The sequence below is a fragment of the Pelophylax lessonae genome (genome assembly GCF_965119305.1).
Source record: "Pelophylax lessonae genome assembly, chromosome: 3".
Lineage (NCBI taxonomy): Eukaryota > Metazoa > Chordata > Amphibia > Anura > Ranidae > Pelophylax > Pelophylax lessonae.
The window spans coordinates 402,450,577-402,470,445 of NC_138770.1; positions in this window are offsets into that span (position 1 = coordinate 402,450,577).

Genomic DNA, 19,869 nt, shown 5'->3' on the forward strand with positions numbered 1-19,869 from the left:
TCACAGGGGAAGGTGAGTTTTAAAATGTACAGAACAGATTTCTGTGCAAAATAATGATACCGCTTTCAGCACCTAAAATCTGAAATAATCATACCGCCAGGGAGATTAAATTGCATATCCCTTGTGTAATTGCTAAGACTAAAGTTTGAGATTGAAAGATATCCGCATTTACGTCCCTTTATTTTTGCTGCTTTAAGAATCCTTAGTAAAATACTCATCTACTTTGCTATAGTCTGGTGTCTTGGCAACTGCATTCCCTCTTTGAATTATGTCCGAACCCAGGGAGTCAGAGATGTCGGGAAGCTTGAAAGGTCAGAGAAATCCTTGCGGACACCTGTACTCCAGATATTTATATTGTGATGTCACATGGACAGAAAATGGGGGTGAATTACCCCAGGGGCTCTGTGCCTTCCTTACTCTTAAAAAAAAAAAGAAAGGTTTGGTTGGAGTTCTTGGTAAATAAGGACTTACATATTTAATCAGAACACAGCCATAGACGGTAATAGTGAATCTTCTATGTAGTAATATAACACAAAGGGGTCAAATGTAAGTGCAGAGATGTGTCTTTACAACAGGCATAGCATATTCAAGAAGACTACACCCTATTGAAAAAATCTTATCAAATTTTCAAATGACTGTTTTTGTCATCTAATATGCATATCTACTTATATACTGCATTGCCTCTTCTTGACCAATGGAACAATGGAACAATAGGGATGCACCCAACATTTTTCCAGACATCCCAAATTAAGAATTCAGATTCAGAATACTTTCTTAATCCCAAAGGGAATTTAATAATTCCCAAAGGGAAATGACTAGATCCCAAAGGGAAATTACTAATGTAGATCTAGAAAACTGAAGATTTACATGAAGATTTATTTGATTTATGTACAAAGAGGACCTGATCTAAAAAAGTGAATATCGCCAATGTTACAGATAAAATCTAGAAATGGTAATAACACCAAAGCAGTACCTGAAAAAGCTACCTTATGTCTTGAGTTTACTTTCTGATATGTACCTAAGCACTCCTATGCCTACAGGCTTAAAGATGTATATCTAAAGTGTAAGAGAGATACTGCTGCCTGTGGCTGCTAGTTTAACAATATTTGGAGTTAGATTTGATCATTTTCCACTACCGTGCTGCTTGCCAGAGAGCAATCTGTAACTGATGACCTGCACTGGATGTATCTCCCTGCTTCTACTTTCCCCATTTTGTGGATCTGGGCTTCCTTCACCTCTCTTGACATTTCTTGATCATTTTCTTACCAGCTAGGTAAGGTATGGCAGCACTAGTATACAGTGCAACATATACAGTAAACCCCCCTCCATTGCGGGGGTTACGTTCCGGACCCAGCCGCGAAAAGTGAAAATCCACGAAATTGAAAAACCCTATTAAAATGCATTGTAGGCATGTTTTTTTACTGTCACTGCACGTGTAAAAGCATTTAAGGTCTTTAAACACACTTTTAAAACAATAGAAACTCATTTAAACACATAAAAGATACTGAGAGACATAACAAGAGCTATGGAAAACACAAAAATATTTCATTTTTAATGATTTATATAGTAAAATAACATTACAAAAAAAAAAACGCAATATACCGGGACCGCAAAAACTGAACCGCGATGGAGCGGGGGTTTACTGTAATCTGATGTAATAAGCAACCAAAACTGAATCTTCAAAATTTCATGCTGACATTTTTTGTTATGTAGTATGTTATAATTGTGCACATTAAAATGTAACCATGTTAAATTCAAAGACAACTACTATTTAAAAAATTAATACAGGACCAAAATCTGTAAAATGCTAAAACCCATTGACCATTTTTGCAGCAAGGATGGGAATGATACTGCTATTCTTCCAAACGCACAAACCTTTTCCTGACCCACCATTATGCACAGGAATACCGCTGTCTGATATCAGAATGCATTGATTTGGCTGTGTAGCTGGAGGCAATGCTACACAAGTCAGGCGGCTCCTGTAGTAGTATAAAATTAATATACAGGAACTAATGTGAATGATTTAGTGCGCTTTGTAAAGAGCTGCAGAATTGGTATGGCAGGGTATACATAAATAAGTGGGGTCATTACTTAAGAGCATACGGTGGCATTCCAAGGATTTCACCATAATCTTGACATTTACAGTACTTGGACGATTCAAGTGATACACAATAAAACCATATGTTTTCGACAGGTCCAAATTAAAAGCAGAAACACCTAGACCACCAACTGTAAGAAGTTGGATTGCAGTCTTATCAATATTTGCAATACACAACAATGCATTAACCAGTTCATCTTCCACACTTGTACATCCCTTAGGGGCCAGAGCAGTTTTTTTATTTCTTCTATGGGCCTATTGATTTGGCAATACTTTTGTCATTACCTAAAATGGACCTTCACCCTACAGTAAGTGTCATGATGCCCTGCTTTCTCCGTTCTCCCTCTTCTACAATTGGATTTCAATTTATATATTTTTTCATTTGTGACAATTATTTGTGCCGCACTTCCATATTTCTCAATTAGGAAGAATGAAGTTTATTTCCAACTCCCTTCTGTGCATGTGCAGATGTGCAACAGAGCTTGGGTCCTGTGTGAGCTCTGTGGGACACTTGCAGGCTTGGAATTCCCTACACATCTGCATGTGTGCAGGTTTTCCTGGGTATGCACAAAGGCTGCTATTAGGGAAATCCAAAACCTGCCTATGTGCAGATGTGCTGAAGGACTCTGCCAGGACTCAAAGCCCAGGCAGAGCCCTTTAGCACATCTATGCACACGGCATGATGGTGGCACTGAAAGGGAGGAAGGAGCCACTAAAGAGGGAACTGAAAATATTTAAGATAACAATACATATCTATTTTTAGGATAAACAATGCTTTTTTTTCTGTTACATAATCTTGCAAAAATAATATTATTTTATCTACAATCCATAGACAAGAAAATGTAACAAAACTGCAAAAATGTTTGTTTTTTTTTCTACTTTAACCAGTGCTAGTTTAACCCCCTTTGTGCCTAAGGGTAAAACAAATCTTAATGCCTTAGCACAATTTTGCAACTTTAACATGTGTTAGTATAATTGTACATATCATCACAACTACTTTGTACATCCAGGTGGATTATACCTTTTTTTTTCAGGGGAAATTGGGCTTTTCTTTGGTGGTAAATGGTAATGTATATCTCCTGATTTTTTTTTTCATTATCAAACTAAAACTGGACAAAAATAGTAAAAAAAAAAAAATGTTTTTTTTCAATTTAGCTGTATATTTCTTGCTACTACCATTACCTACCACCAAAAAAAAACCCAAAATAAATGCTCCTGCTCCTGACAATTGCAGCTATGCCACATATGTGTATGTTAGTTGTTGTTCTTTGTACCCGTAGTACAACCCAAAAACATTAGTGCGCATTTTTCGTTTTTTTTTTTTTTTTATTCTACCTAAATCGCACTGACACTGATACAAATTTAAAAAAAAATCTGTCCAAAAAAATACTGACCCTGACCTTTGACCTTGACCTTGACCCAAACACTAGCCCTGGCACTGACCTAGATCAAACCTTGATCTAGGTTTTTTTTTTTTTGTATTTTGTTTTATTTATTTATTTTTTTTATATTTTATTTTTTTATACACACTTTTTCTCTGCAAGGAAAGAGAGAGATACGATTTATCTCTCTCCTCCATTCACAGAGAGAAAAAACATGGGGGTGGGCTTCACAGTGACTATACACTGTTGGTAGACAATCAGAGGCTATCACAGCAATTAAGTGACTCGGAATCGGGCGTTCCGGGTCTCGATGGTTAGTACAGGGCCCGGGGTTCTCAGTGAGACCCCAGTATCTGTGCTGGAAGCTTGTCATACAGCACGCTCCCAGCACAAAGGTAGATGCACCACGCAAAAAAGCCCAGTCCAGTAGGGCCACATATTTGTGTGACGTCGGCATTAAGGGGTTAAAAAATAGTATTATTGTAGATAAAAAGATATATTCTCTCTTACTCCATTTAAATTACACCAAAATTATGATTCTGGCAGCCGTCTGTCATTCTCACTAAAGTAATCACAGAGGCTATGCGATCCTGCTATGTAGGATCACATGTCTCTGTGATTACATCACAAGCCACGCCCCTCTACTAGGGACACACTTAACACCTTGATCACCAGTAAAGTTAACCCCTTCCCTGCCAGTGTAATTTTTACAGTAACAGTGCATATTTATAGCACTGATTACTGTAGTAATGTCACTGGTACTCCCAAAAGTGTCAAAAATGTCAGTCAGGGTTCCGATCTGTCCGCTGCAATGTCGCAGTCCCACAAAAAAAAATCACAGTTCGCCGCCATTACTAGTTTAAAAAAAAAAACAATAAAAATGACATAAATCTTTCCCGTAGTTAGTAAACGCAATAACTTTTGCGAAAACAAATCAAAATACGCTTATTGTGATTTTTTTTACCAAAAATATTTAGCAGAAAACAAATTGGCCTAAAATGTTAAAAAAAATTGATTTTGACTTTTTTTTTTGAGAATCTCATATAAAAAAAAAGTGAAAAATATTGTTATTTTTTAAAAATTGTTTATAGCACAAAAAAAAAAAAAATCACACAGGTGATCAAATACCACCAAAAGAAAGCTCTGTTTGTGGGAAAAAAAGGACATCAATTTAATTTGGGTACAGCATCGCAGGACCGCGCAATTGTCCATTAAAGTCACGCAGGGCCTGGTCATTGAGCAGCCAAATCTTCCGGGACTAAAGTGGTTATGGGGGCATGGAAGGGGGTTTATCCTATCTCTGCCTACATACTTTTGCTGAAAGGTGTCCCTCATTCCTATCTAAAAAAGTTGAGAGGTATGCAATATTGCAGCCCCCACTATAAGTCGCTAATCAGCGCCATTACTAGTAAAAAAAAAAAAAAAAAAAAATATTCAATTAAAACAAATAAAAATATTCCATATTTTGTAAATGCTATAACTATTGCGCAAACCAATCAATAAACGTATATTGGGATTTTTTTTTACCAAAAATATGTAGCAGAATACATATTGGCCTAAACTGATGAAGAAATTTGATTTTTAAAAAATTTTTATTGGATATGTTTTATAGCAGAAAGAAAAAATATATTTTTTTTTCCAGAATTGTATGTGTTTTTTTGTTTATAGTGCAAAAACCAAAAAAAAAAAATGAAACACAGCTGTGATCAAATACCAGAAAAAGAAAGCTCTCTTTGTGGGAAAAAAAGGACACATTTTTATTTGGGTACAGTGTCGAACGACTGCGCAATTTTCAGTTAAAAAAACGCAGTGCCGTATCGCATAAAATGGTCTGGTCATGAAGAGGGGTAAATCTTCTGGAGGTCCAGTGGTTAAAGAAGAACTATATGTACTTTAAAGTAGAACTATGGCCAAACTATAAAATCACATGTGATATAAACAGCCAATCCTAGTGAGAGATCTATGTTTTTCTAAGTAACCCTTGAGATTTTTTGTAAATGCCTATTGATCCTGCCAGGAGAACCATTGCATAGTCCCTACCTTTCTTATGGGGAGAAAGCACTTCCTTCTGTAGGTAAATCACTACCGTGTTGTCACCCTTGCTGCTGATTAGATACTGGAACCACTGATAGCCCTATCGGTGAATAGCCACACCTAGCTCTGTCCACAGCCCTTTAGATTTACAGCACATTGCTCTGTCTACAGGAACTTAAGAAAATGATGTATAAGCCTGGTTTAGCAAGGTGCAGGTAAAATCCAGCATTTATGAGAAAAATAGGTATATTATGCTTAGGACATTTAACATGCCAGCTTACATTGAAAGCACCTGTTTCTGAAAAAAAAAAAAAAACAGAAAGTACATACGGATGTTAAAGGAGTTGTGAAGCAGTTCCAGCCACTGTCTCGGGTCCTCATTGGATAGATTTATAGCAGCAGGAGCCATTGGCTCCTGCTGCTGTCAATCAAATCCAGTGAAACGAGAGCTGGGGGGGGGGCAGCAGCAGGACTTAGGAGCGCTCCCGCACGGGTGCCCCCATGGAAAGCAACTCTCCGTGGGGGCACCCGATGAAGGGGAGGAACCAGAAGCAACACCTTAGAAGAGGAGAATCGGGGCTGCTCTGTGCAAAACTCTTGCACAGAGCAGGTAAGTATAACATGTTTGCTATTTAAAAAAAAAAAAAAAAACCTTTACAAGCACTTTAATGCTGGCCCTAGGGGTGTAGACATTTTTTCCCTGGGGTGGGAGGGATTGTGTTCGGAAATTAGATAACATTTAGAGACACCCCAGGTACATAGGGGAGAAAAGAAGGCAGTGTATGCAGTGTGGGTATGGAAAAATTGCCAAAACAGTGGTAGGGGCATACAAATTGAATTTATGTGCAATGTACAGTCTACTTAACTGTTAACTTATTTTTCCCGCTGAAATCTTTTATTTCTATTTTATACCACTAATATTTAAAAGTTTTGTTTATAACCCTTGTTCTTTAATTTTTTTTTTTTTAGTGTTGCAATAAAAAAAGCTTTGTGCCAGAATCATAATTTTGGTGTAATTTAAATGGAGTAAGAGAGAATATACCTTTTTATCTACAATAATACTATTTTTTAACCCCTTAATGCCGACGTCACACAAATATGTGGCCCCACTGGACTGGGCTTTTTTGCGTGGTGCATCTCCCTTTGTGCTGGGAGCGTGCTGTATGACAAGCTTCTAGCACAGATACTGGGGTCTCACTGAGAACCCCCCAGGCCCCGTACTAACCATCGAGACCCAGAACTCCTGATTCCGAGTCACCTAATTGCTGTGATAGCCTCTGATTGTCTACCAACAGTGTATAGTTACTGTGAAGCCCAACCCCATGTTTTTGTGTGGAAGCCAAAAACTATCTACAAGTTGATCAGAGCATCGGACATTGCTGAGACTGTTCCAGGCTTCCCTTCAGCCACTTGCAAAGTGGTCAGGAGGAATGTTTCTTCAAAGGGACTCACCAACAGGCATAAAGATCTGGCATGGATGGCAATCCAAGGGGGATTGCCGCTTAGGACATTTATGCATGCCAGAAACTTGTGCAGATACAGGCACTGCCCTTTTTGCATCATCCATGAGGAAACGTCATTTCACGTTTTCTGGGAGTGCTCCTTTGCACAGAGCCTGTTGAGGGCCTTGGAACCTGAACTTAGAGACTTTGTTCCACAGACTGCCATCACACACTTCGGTGTGCTGAATGGACTTTTTCACTGAACTTTTTCCCAGGAGGACATTGACAACGCCTGGCGGGTGTTGTGTTGCTTTAAGGACGCTTTATGGTGCGCCAGAAAGGGCCTTATCCACCAGTGGGAGAGGATGTCCATTGAGGACTGTCACAGACTGGTTCACAGTCTGCTCAGAGACTATAACCTGATGGATCTCATGGAGGAAGATGAGGTCTGAAGATTTCCCCTTCCCCCACTCTCCCTTGTGTGTCTTTCTCCATTCGATAAAGCTTTGGGCTTGTGACCTCATTCCCCTTCCCCTACCCCACTCTCCTAACCCCCCATCACACCTGTTGTTTTTTTTAAATGCAATATTGTTTGATTGATTAATGCAACGTACAGTCAACGTTTTTCAAGTTTCATGCTTTAGAGGTATTGTGGCATCATGCATGATGTGATGGCACGGGGTATCCTTACTCCGCACAATGCATCAGGCATTGTACCGCAGCCTGAATGTAATTGATTGAATGTATTTATTTATATGACCGGGAATGTATTGTAATGTAGTGTATTTATGCAGTACAGGGGAGAATGTACCCTGACAAAGTATTGTTTTTTGTATATCTTTTATGCAAATAAAGATTACATTTTCAACCAAAAAGTCTTTCCTTCTTTCACTGCAGAGGAAGATTGTGAGTGGCCGGCGGCCATCGGAGCCGCCAGTCACACGCACTGACTCCCCAGCTGACGAGCGGGCGCGGGAGCGAGCCTCCGACGGCATGCGATCGCCCCCTAGCTCCTCCCAGGCTAGCGCCGTATATATACAGCACTTTGCCTGGGAGCGCCAGACTGCCGCAGTACAACTGCGGCAGGCAAGCGGTTAAAGAAGAAAATTAAAAAAAGTTATTGGTACAACCCGCTTTTTTTTTTTTTTTTAACCACTACTATTCATTAATATTGGCTTTTAAAAATGTACAAATGCAGCAATTTAGAAATTGGATGAAAAGTTTAGCACTGGGAAACACTTTTTGATAGATAAATAGTGCACTTTTATATATACAACTATATAGATCAGACCAAAATGAGAGACAAATGAGGAGGAAAGAGGGACAGAGGGACTTTGTTCCAAATCAGGGTCAGTCCCTCCAAATCAGGAACAGTTGGGAGCTCTGATATTGTAGTGGACATTCTTAAACTAACTGACACTTTTTGGAGACCAGTGACTCTAATACAGTGATCAGTGCTAAAAATATTCACTATCACTGTACTAATGACAAAATGGTTAAACATCAGGGGCGATCAATGCGTGCCTAGTCAGTGTTCATGTGTACTGTATGTTGTGCTTTGTGGAGAAAGAAAACCTAATACTTTCCAGCTGACAGGACGGGGCTCTGCCTTGTTTACATAGGCAGAGCCCTGTCCTGTGTGTGTTCCAGATGATCAGCGGGTAGCAGCTGTAATCTATTGGACAGCACCCGCTGATCGACATCTGCTGTGTAAAATCACAGCAGAGCCGACTCCCAGCAACACTCAGGCCCCGTACCGGGAAGTGCCAGATGACGTATCAGTACGTGATCTGGAGCAGAAGAGCCACCTTGCCACCATATATCTAGATTATACGATCGGCAATTGGTTAAAGTACATATAAAGCAAAAACATTTTTTTTAATTTCAGGAAAAATAATGCTATGATTGAAACCGTTGTGTCTCCACTGGGGAGATTATCCTTCTCGTCCTGTCCCACAGACTCAACAGAAAGTGAGGAAAAAACCTTTCCAAAGTAGGGTAATGGCTCTCTGTCAAACAATTGTCACCAGAAAGAGTGCCTCCATTTATAGTATTTCCCCTAATGCTGTTCTGGTGACAGGTCAAAATTTAGAATTTTCATTGGCTTTCAGTTCAGATGATAATGGTCACCAAGACAAATAGATAGTTACTCAACCATTACACAGAGACCTGCTTACATGGATGCAATGGGAAGAGTCATTTATTAACATTTGAAAACTTTGAAACTGAAAATATTTAAAACTGCATTCAAACAATTGGAGCTTTTATTTTGGCAACTTTATTTCGAAGTCACAAATAGGTGCTAAACAGTAACCTAAATGAAATAAGGAGGGAGTAATTCTGGGATGGTAATGGAGCTTTTTCTTTTCCTAATTCTTATTCTGTTAAATGGGCTCCTGTGTGCTAAAGCTTATTGTAGAAAACAACAGGGGGCCTTTATAACACTCATGAAACAGACGTACAATGGGACAATTACAACACACAATGGACAACTGGAGACAAAGTTGCGTCTGGCCACAAATACTTTTTTTTACATATATTTTATCTTTACAAGTTACAATATGATTGTTTTTTTATGTTGTTTTATATTTGTTGTTTAGTCACAAAGTTATTTCTGTTTATCATACAGTTTCTTGCCAGAAAACTGGTTTTAAAGTGTTCATTGCTGTTCCGGTTTTCACAGGTTTACACTATTGCAGGTCTTGTGTGTCGTGTCTGCTTTGGTACAGCAACCCATTAATTTGAATAGGCTGCTGTACTTATGGGAAACAGGGGGGAAAAGTCAGACACTTTTTATAAAAACATAGCCACATGTGTTTTCTGATCCTTGGGTGTACCATTAACAATTAAGGCACCCCCACACATTTGCTAAGGGGCAGCACGGTTTGTCTGCGGGTTTGAAAACATACAGTAGATGTGAACCTAGGCTAATCCTTTAACGGGAGTAACATGGAAATAAGGCCATTGTTGACCTCTCCTTCTGAACATGTTAGTTCCTTGGCTGTCATGCTAACACTCTATACTTTCAGCTACTCATTCATAATAGGTATATTAACCACTTGCCGCCCTGACTATAGTCAAATTACCGCTACAGCACGGTCGTCTAGTTCTGGGATGCCATCATATGATGGCATCCCTTGATCGCACCCGCCGCGTGCTACGACTCTTTACCACGTGATCAGCTGTGTCCAATCACAGCTGATCACGGATATCAACAAAAGCCAGTGATCGGCACTCAGCATGAGGCGAAGAATAGAGAGCCGATAACCAGCTTCTCTAAAAGGGACATCTACACTGATAATCAGGGCACTGATTATCAGTGCAGTTCCAACAATGCTGCCAATCTATGCCCATAAGTGCTGCCAAACAGTGCCCACCAGTGCTGCCAATCAGAGCCCACCAGGGCTGCCAATAAGTGCCCATCAGTGACTCATCATTAGTGTCACCTATCAGTGCCACATACCAATGCCTTTAGTGCTGCCTATTAGTTCCCATCAGTGCTGCCTACCAGTGCACATCAGTGCCACCTATCAGTGCTCATCAGTGACGTCTATCAGTGCCCATCAGTGCTGCCTATCAGTGCAGCCTTATCAGTGCCTCCTCATCAGTGCCCACCAGTGGCGCTTCATTAGTGCCCATCAGTGCCTCATCATCAGTGGCATCTATCAGTGCTGCATACCAATGCCATTAGTGCCACCTATTAGTGCACATCAGTGCCGCCTCATCAACACCCATCAATACCGCCTCATCAGTGCAGCCTCATCAGTGCACCTCAATCAATGAGAAAAATTACCTATTTGCAAAATTGTATAACAAACTATGAAAACACTTATTTTTTTTTCAAAATTTTCCGATTTATTTGTTTATTTGGAAAAAAAAATTAAAAAAAAAACAGTGGTGATTAAACACCACCAAATGAAAGCTCTATTTGTGTGAAAAAAATGATAACAATTCTGCTTGGGTACAGTGTTGCATGACCGCACAATTGTCATTCAAAGTGCGACTGCGCTGAAAGCTGAAAATCGGCCTTGACAGGAAGGGGGTGAAAATGCTCAGTAGGCAAGTGGTTAGTAAGGATTTTGGGTGTTACTCTGACTTTCCTGATCTGCATACTTGTTCCAGCCTAGTGACTTAGATTGTGTTGAACCCAGGAGGTCAATAGCCAGGCATCAAGCATTTTAGGAGGTAGGTCAACATTGACAGCCCTATATTTCTTTAATAGCTTGTTTGAAATAATATATACACTGAGCTTGGTTTACTAAATAAAATAAACATGAGCAGGGATCAATCTTTGCAGTACAGTCATCATGATCTTGCAAGAGAACACAAATGTATGTGAACTTGAATCTTCAACTTATCTAGGTGATTGTACTCTAATGTTTAATGCATATAGCACAGTCCTAGCCTTCTGTGCACATTAAACATCGAAATAAAGCTGTTTTTATACCTTTGTATCCGATAAAAATAAAAAGGAACAAGAAATAAAAAATTGATAATGTGACTGCCTTGCCAAGAAAGGAAAAGTATGCACGAAGCAACACAGAAGGCCCAAGAAACCCAGATATTTAATACTGGGAGAAAAACTTTAACGTGTGTACGGATATTAATCATTGGAATGTCAATTTATATTCTGGCATATGAAATCTCTCATTCCCAATTGATTACTGAAAATGTGCAGTACAATTCCCCCTTCAAATGCAATTCAATAAGACTTTTTTACAATATAAGGTTTTTTTTGCAAATTAATGAAAGCAGTGTAATGTACACTGAGCCAAGTTCTGGTTTTGCTAACAATTCCACATCTCCCTTTCCTATCCTCTCCAATGTACTCTAAGCTAAACTCCACCACTACCAAAGTGCACACCTACCACTCTCCAACGGTGGTGACTTCCCAGGCCATTCGCACTTTCCATTCTGGATTATTTTAGGTGCTAACCAACCATGTGCAGTAACTTCCCTCAGACATGAATTGGGCTTTTATTTATTGGTATGGATTTCCCCCTTGTAAGTCTATGGAAAGCTCTTGCACAGCTATAGGCAGCACTAACAAGATTTCAGAGGATGTAAACAGAGGGAGGCCATCTCTGTTAAGCCTTGTTTACACTTGAGGTTGGAGGGTGGTAAAAACACACAACTGAGATGCCTTTTACTGCCTTTCCAAACAGTCCGCCTTGAGCTGCAAAGGCAGAAAACAGGAGTGTACACATGCTGCAGGTGTGTGGGTGGGGCTTAGGCACCCTGGCTAGGACACTGCAGAACTGCACCTTCTAATGTCTGAAGCACAGGCCCAGAGACACTTTCATGTGGAATCAATATTAAGACAACACTCCAACTTAGCAGCAGGTAGTACTTAATCACTTGCTCCATGGCTGTTACACTTACCAATACCGCTGAGCATGTACCAATCTCCACCAATTCAGCAGTTCATGTCACCTCTCTCCCAGTGACTAGTCCCATGGTTGCTACGAAATACAGGAAACGCTCTCTCTCACCAACCTCCACACTTGCTCTCTCTCCCCGGGCCCCTCTGCATCTCTCCTCCTTCCGTGACTCCAGGCTGAGTCCCTAGGCACTCCATGCCATGGGTCTGGTCCCAAATAGGGAAACCGGCTAGTGGAGGAGTAAAGCATTTAAGCTTTGTTTTTATGGAAGCAATGGTGGGCCAACAATGGAGTACTATCTTTGGTGACAGGTATGGACTTCTTTTTAAGACCCGATGGGAAGTCTGGATTGTCTGCATTGGCAGTCAGTGGGCCAGGAGTTGAGGACAAATTGTATCTTTTTGTTTATGGAACACTGCGAGTGTGGCGTTAATAAGGGGGTGAGTTTTATTGTCACCGGGTAATTTGTGGGGTCTGTTCAAGGCAGGTATCTGTAAGTGTGATCATGACTTTTCTAAGTTTACCCAATCCTTGTTACTGGAGTGGCAATGCCAGTATATAATTCTTGTCAGATGGGTCATGTAATAATATTTCTTGAAATTTGGTAGTCCCATTCCACCCTTATTTTTAGGTAGAGTAAGTACATTTAATTGTATGCATGTTTTTTTGTTTGCCCAAATAAAGTTGTGTTGGATACTAGTCAGTTTTTTAAAAAATGAGGAGGGGGATTTCTACTAGGAGAGCGTGAATGAAATAGAGAAGTCTGGGTAGTATAGTCATTTTTAAATTAGGCCACCCTAGCGAACCATGAAAATTGTTTGAAATTCCACGCTTTTAGGTCATCCTCTATTCCCTTCAATAAGGGTTGGAGGTTTTGCTCAAAAAGGTTTCCAAGCTTAGGTGTGAGCTTAATGCCTAAGTATTTGACATTTTTTTAACCACTTGCCGTCCGGGCCATAGCCGAATGATGGCTACAGCGGGGTCGGCTTATTCTGGGAGGACATACTATGACATCCTCCCAGAATCGCGCTTCCCACGCGCCCCCTGGGGCGCACACACGGAAGTTTCCATGCTCGCTGGGTCCGAGGGACCCGGCGCATTATGGATTGTAGTAAAGGGCCAATTACAGCGGCCCTTTACCACGTGATGGCTCCGTCCTATGACGGAGTGATCAGCTGTTAACAAACCGGCGCATGTCCGGTTCAGTTCTCTCCTCTCCTCTCAGGCAACCTCTTGCAGGCACCTGCCTACAGGTGCAACACTTTGCTTCACAGCTAAGGCAAGAAATAAACCCCCCTATCATATTCAGTGGGCAAAACTACCCACCAAACCTTATCCATTTAAGTGAATGTGTTGCAGAGTGGTGGTGTGGGCTTTTATTGCAAGGGTCCCCACCCCCCAAGGTGCGGATGACCAGGCCACACAGCAGGAGATGAGCAGCGATCACGGTCCGCACAGGGCTATAACAGACTGCGTTCCCTGCACACTTCCTGCTGTGTAGCCATGCCTGTGTGTCGTCTCCCGACTCCTTCGCCTACCCGGCCGATGATGTCATCCTACAGTATCAGCAGGGCAGGGTGTGGGAGAGCTGCAGATTGAAATGGAGAGCTCCTCCCACCCCCTGTCCTGCTAATAGGATGACATTGTCGGGTGGGCGGGGGAACCAGGAGAGAACACACCGACTGATCACAGCTTCTACCCTGCTAAAGGTAAGAGTTCTGTCCAGGGGAGGCACAGATTAGAATGAGAAAGTGTGATGTTAGAGAGGAAGGGGAGGCAGACTGCAGGGGCACTGTGATGGAGGAGGCTGTGATTGCTAGGGGCACTGTAATATAAAGTGGACTGCACTGTAAAGGGGCACTGAAGTCATTACAGTGCCCCTTTAAAGTGCAGTCCCCTTTATATCACAGTCCCCCTTTACATTACAGTGAACCTTTACAGAGCAGTTCTTGTTAAATTAATGTAAAGGGGCACTGTGATGTAAAAAGTGAACTGTAATGCAAATTGGGGCTGTGATGTGAAGGAGAACTGTGGACACTAATATAAAGAAGGACTGTGCTGTAAAGGGGGGCTGAGGAGGCTGGGAAAATTTGCTGTCATGAAACTGGTTCCTGGTACCAAAAAGGTTAGGGACCACTGTTTTAGTGGGTAAAACTGGCGGTGAAGAGATGACATAATCCCTACTCACTGCCTGTCAAAGCCCTTTTAAAGCAACCCACCGTGGAACACTTTTCAGAGGGCTAACACTAATGTAAATTCATGTAAAAGGTGGTAAGTGGGCATCTGTGTGTTTAGAGGTTTAAGCTTTTTGTTAAGGTGGTAGGTAGTAGGGGCTGATGTTTTTGATCTAAACCTGAAATTGTCAGTTAATACGGTTTTAATCCTAGCTGGAATGCACATTTAAAAATGTTAACAGCAATTAAATAGACCATAAACATTAGAAAAAATGACATTTAAATTGTAGTCACACAATGACTTAGCCAGTGTACTTTCAGACCCTGGAGAATACATTCTATAGCAAACTAAACTTGTTAGTAAATTTAGCATATCTACTCTGTAGCCTATGTACTCTCATCTGAGTGAATCATGGAAATATAAAAATAATTTGAAGATACAATTGGGATGTCTGCACATGATTGGTGCAGTGGGGTACAAGCATGTCATTTAGTAGATCAGGCCCATTTAGTTCTCCATATTGTTTTAATTTAAGAAGAAGCTCAGTCTTGCCAGCATATTTCCCAGTTTGATACGTATTAATAAATAACCCTAGCTATGAGATTTAATAAAATACTGTTAAATGGTAATTCTATGTAAATTATTTCAAAGCCCTGACTTGCTAGGTTGGTATAATAGGACATGTTCCTGTCAGTAGCATCTAAAAATATTCTCATATTTCAAGGAAGCAATAGCAGATTGCTGTGGATTAGTGAACCCTGTGCAAATTAACCATGTTAGCAGTTACCATCTTCTGACTTCTCCAGTTCATACATGGCTTACTCATTATTTCCTATTCTAAGAATTCTTGCAGAGTGTTGTAATCTAATACCATAATACCATACTTTACCACTCACTAAATACTATTTATGCTTCTAAATTCGGAATTGCAATTTTCTACTATTTCTCCTGTATATACACAGACAACAAAAACATTTACCGAACATTCTAAATTTTGTGGGAAGTTGTAATGTAAATTTCTGATTTCATCCTAGACAAACAGTTAACCATCAAAAGCAAACAATACAACTTCCAATGTCCTCAAGGGATGCAATCAATTCAAGAATAACTTGCAAAAATATAATTATATGGGTTAACATGAGCAATTAAGTGCATTTAATATAGTCAATACAACTTGCTATTGTTAGTGGATATTTTTCATCATATTGTAAAATATCTACAGCCAATTATAAACTATATATAGACAGGGTGCTAGGTAATGACCAGGGAAACAGGGAGAATTAGCATTGTTGCTGCATTTTAATTAAAGTAGTTGTAACCCTAAAAAACAAAAAGCTTCTGTTTCTTTAAACCATGACCTATAGCATAGTGCTTGTGCCATGTAATTTGTCATATTGTATGATGTAAAATATCTGGTTGATCCTCCCTGTTCCTGTATACCACTGTGTGTGCTGACCACGGTAATCATGGCTGCTGATCCATGTTACTGTGGTCAGTTTCCATGCCTCTGTTATTCTGCTCTATGCTCTCTGCTGTGAGTCTCTCCCTCTCCACTTCTCCCCTTCCCTCCCTGCCTACACAAAGAACTTGGTCTTCTTGGAGCAGAGTGCAGTGACTGTCATCGCTCTCTATTCTGCACCCACCCTTCCCCATGCGTTCACTGGAAGAACAGTAATTCAGACTATGTACTACTATATACTAAATTTGACCCACTTGGTGAACCTCCACCAGCCTCTTTTTTCTTGAAGACAAAAATGTGATATATTGCAGCTTACCAGCCTTTTTACAGGGTTTGTTTCCTTTTTTCAGGGTTTTGTTTCCTCATTTTCACTTGGTGATCCTGAAAGTAATACCATTTATGTATTAGGTTATGGAGAAGTGAAGAGGGGAAGAGTTCAGCATATGGGTAGGTTGAAATAGTTAGTTAGGGTCTGCATCAGCTGGGAGGATAAGAGCTAATGCCTTTCCTGTTTTTTTTTATCTTTTGGTGGGTTCTTCTCTGGTTCTGTGTGAAATAAAAATGGACAGTGGCCTGGGGTGGAGACAGAAAAAAGGGGGGTAGAGGTTCGAGTTCTGTCCAGAGAACACAGAGAAATAGTTGAGAGAGTTTGGGCTTTTCTCTAAAGAGAGTGACCTTAAGGGAGTGAGAAGGAGCTTGACACTTGCGAGGAGCAGAAGGAGGTCATCTATTAACCTCAGGATGTAAAGACCTCAGAACCTGGGGTTCACCCTGAAGACACCAACACTGGAGCATGCCTCTGAAGGACTTGCGTCTGCAAGAGAGTGCCTCTGAAAGACTGTAATTCCTTGGACTTCACCTTTGCAAGTATGCTGGGGGAGCACAAGCCTGTAGTTAGATGTAGAAAAGTAGCAATAACTTTGCATTTGTACGTTGGACTATGAAATGTTAATTTTTTCACTTTTTCTAAATAAAGTATTGAACTGTTGTCCTTACCTGGCCTGAAGTTACTACAGAGGTGTATCGCAAGTAATTAGCACACACGTAGTTGTCAAGTGGGTCCTAAACACATTAGGGTATGAAGACATTGGTGTGTAGTTGAGTAGTGTGAAGACACAAGTGGTTACCTAGAGTAACAGAAGTTTACCAAGCAGCCTGTTGGTAGCGTGTACCTGTTATAAGTTGAACAGCCTCTAGAAGCAGGGGAGATGCTTTCGGCATTCCTTCCACCAATGGTCCATCTCCCAGAGCAACGGGTGCAGATTTGCTCCACAGAATTTCCCATCCTGTTCAAGAGTTAAGTTCAGTGCACATGTGGAGCCCAAGCAGAGTGCACAGCGGGGCCCACTCTGCTATTGAGAATTAGTAGTGGAAAACGCTGGACAGGTGGATGTGGACATTGGCTTAGCGTGTTCCTCCTAAATGCAAATTACAGAGAATTTTTCATTGTCATGGGGAACTGAGAGTTAACTGAAGAACAGTTGCAGTGCAAGTGTACATGGTGTACATTCATCTCTAACAGTAGAGGTCTGCCTTAAGGTCGAGTATTCTCCCATAGCAGCCTCGGCCTTGTCCAAGGGCATTGGTGGAGATGGTACAAAGCAGAGGTACCCCATGTGTGTGTAGTAAAGTGACCCTGTACAAGGTGCCTAGCGTAGCCCAAAAAAACACACCCCAGAGTAGGCCAGTCGTGTAAACGTTGCTTGGTGCCCAACGGAGAGGGAAACATGGATGACGTGACAAACAGTCAACATCCTACCCTTTACAAGCAGTCCTGTCCAATGTGCCTCTCCATAGTACAGGAACTATGTTAATAGCATAATCACCAGGTGAAATGTAAATGTGTGTCAGCATGACTATTCGTAACTTGCAACAGGGTTGCATATGACTTGGTGACAACACATTCAGGAGATATTTGTTACCCCATTAAAGGAATTTTCTGAACAAGGACCCTCATGGTAGGACCACTAGGTATTAATTTAATGAGAGGTGTAACTATAAAACAAAATAAAACCAACCTTTGAGCTTAAATTAGTGATTGGGTTTGAAATACCACCCAAGGCTCAAACGTAACTCTTAACTAAACAATAAAACCTAATTCTTAACCAAAATCTTACACATAACCCTTAAATCATATCCTAAAAACAAAAAATGTAATAATTTGCAGTTTACTAGTTCTTAGATATGGTGGTTTCATTGTTGTCTTTTCCTCTGGCTTTTTGTCCTTTATTTTTACTAGGTAATTCTTCAAATAACACTCTTTTTGTCTTTGGCTGGCTACACTTACTCACTCTATGTATCTATGAAAGGAGAGATGTGAGATACCTAGGCTGGGCTTAAAAAATGTCTTCTGGAGGCGTGGCCGGGATGTAGACGGCGCCGGACGTGTGTTAGCAGAGCTCTCCACCATCCTGACCTTATCCGGCTCCATCCACGGCCCCTGTGCCTCTGATCGCGGCGGTTTTGCCCTCCTCCGCATCGGGCACAGGTGGGGCACGGATGCCGGGGGGAAAATCCCGGGTTTCTGCACCGACCCCGCGGCCTAAACGAGCGGTCCCGCCGCGAGGCGCGAAAGCGGCCGCCGCCATCTTGCAGGTCCAGGCCTCATCTTCTTCCTCTGCAGCCACAGGCGCCCAGGCCTTCTTGAAGTCGGGAAAGATGTCTGCGGGGGCCGGGAACCCTCCTCTGGCACAGCCTAAGGACTCAGGTACCGAGGGGTCACTGCTGGGGACCGCTGGACAGACTGGGGGGTCGCATGGAGGGGGGGATATTACTGCTCCCATACTGGCTGCTATAGACGCCTCAAAAACTGCCCTGATGCTCCGGATTGACCACCTGGCCTCTGAATGTACCCTAATCCGCCATGATCTGGATAAAATCAGGGGGCGCCTGACTGAGACTGAGGGCCGGGTGTCTGAGGTGGAGGCAGTGGTGGGATTCAGCCGGTTCGCACCGGTTCCATAGAACCGGTGGCTAACTTTCTGCAAGTTCGCAGAACCGGCTGAATCCCTCTGCGCGTCTGAGGACGTGCAGGACAATTGAATGTCCCGCGCTTGGGCAGACGTGGCGGCCGGGGGGCGGAGCAGTGAGCCCGACCCGCCCATTCTGTGACAATAGCGAATGAGAATTCGCTATTGTCACATGATCCTCCTCCTGGCCAATCAGGGAGCGGGTCCTCCCGCTTCCTGATTGGCCGAAAGGCAAACACCGTGCCATTGGACGAGGAGGAGGCGCCGCGGGAGGACTCGGAGACGCGGGGAGCCGAATGCGAGACCGTCCGTGAGGTAAGTGCATGGGTCTCGCAGGGATCGCTGGCACTCTGCAATTGGGGGCAATGTTGTGGCTGGCGCTCTGCAATTGGGGACAATGTTGTGGCTGGCGCTCTGCAATCATTGGGGGCAATGCTGTAGCTGGCGCTCTGCAATTGGGGGCAATGCTGTGGCTGGCACTCTGCAATTGGGGGCAATGTTGTGGCTGGCACTCTGCAATTGGGGGCAATGTTGTGGCTGGCACTCTGCAATTGGGGGCAATGCTGTGGCTGGCGCTCTGCAATTGGGGGCAATGTTGTGGCTGGCACTCTGCAATCATTGGGGGCAAAGCTGTGGCTGGCGCTCTGCAATTGGGGCAATGTTGTGGCTGGCGCTCTGCAATTGGGGGCAATGTTGTGGCTGGCACTCTGCAATCATTGGGGGCAAAGCTGTGGCTGGCGCTCTGCAATTGGGGCAATGTTGTGGCTGGCGCTCTGCAATTGGGGGCAATGTTGTGGCTGGCACTCTGCAATCATTGGGGGCAAAGCTGTGGCTGGCGCTCTGCAATTGGGGCAATGTTGTGGCTGGCGCTCTGCAATTGGGGGCAATGCTGTGGCTGGCACTCTGCAATCATTGGGGGCAATGCTGTG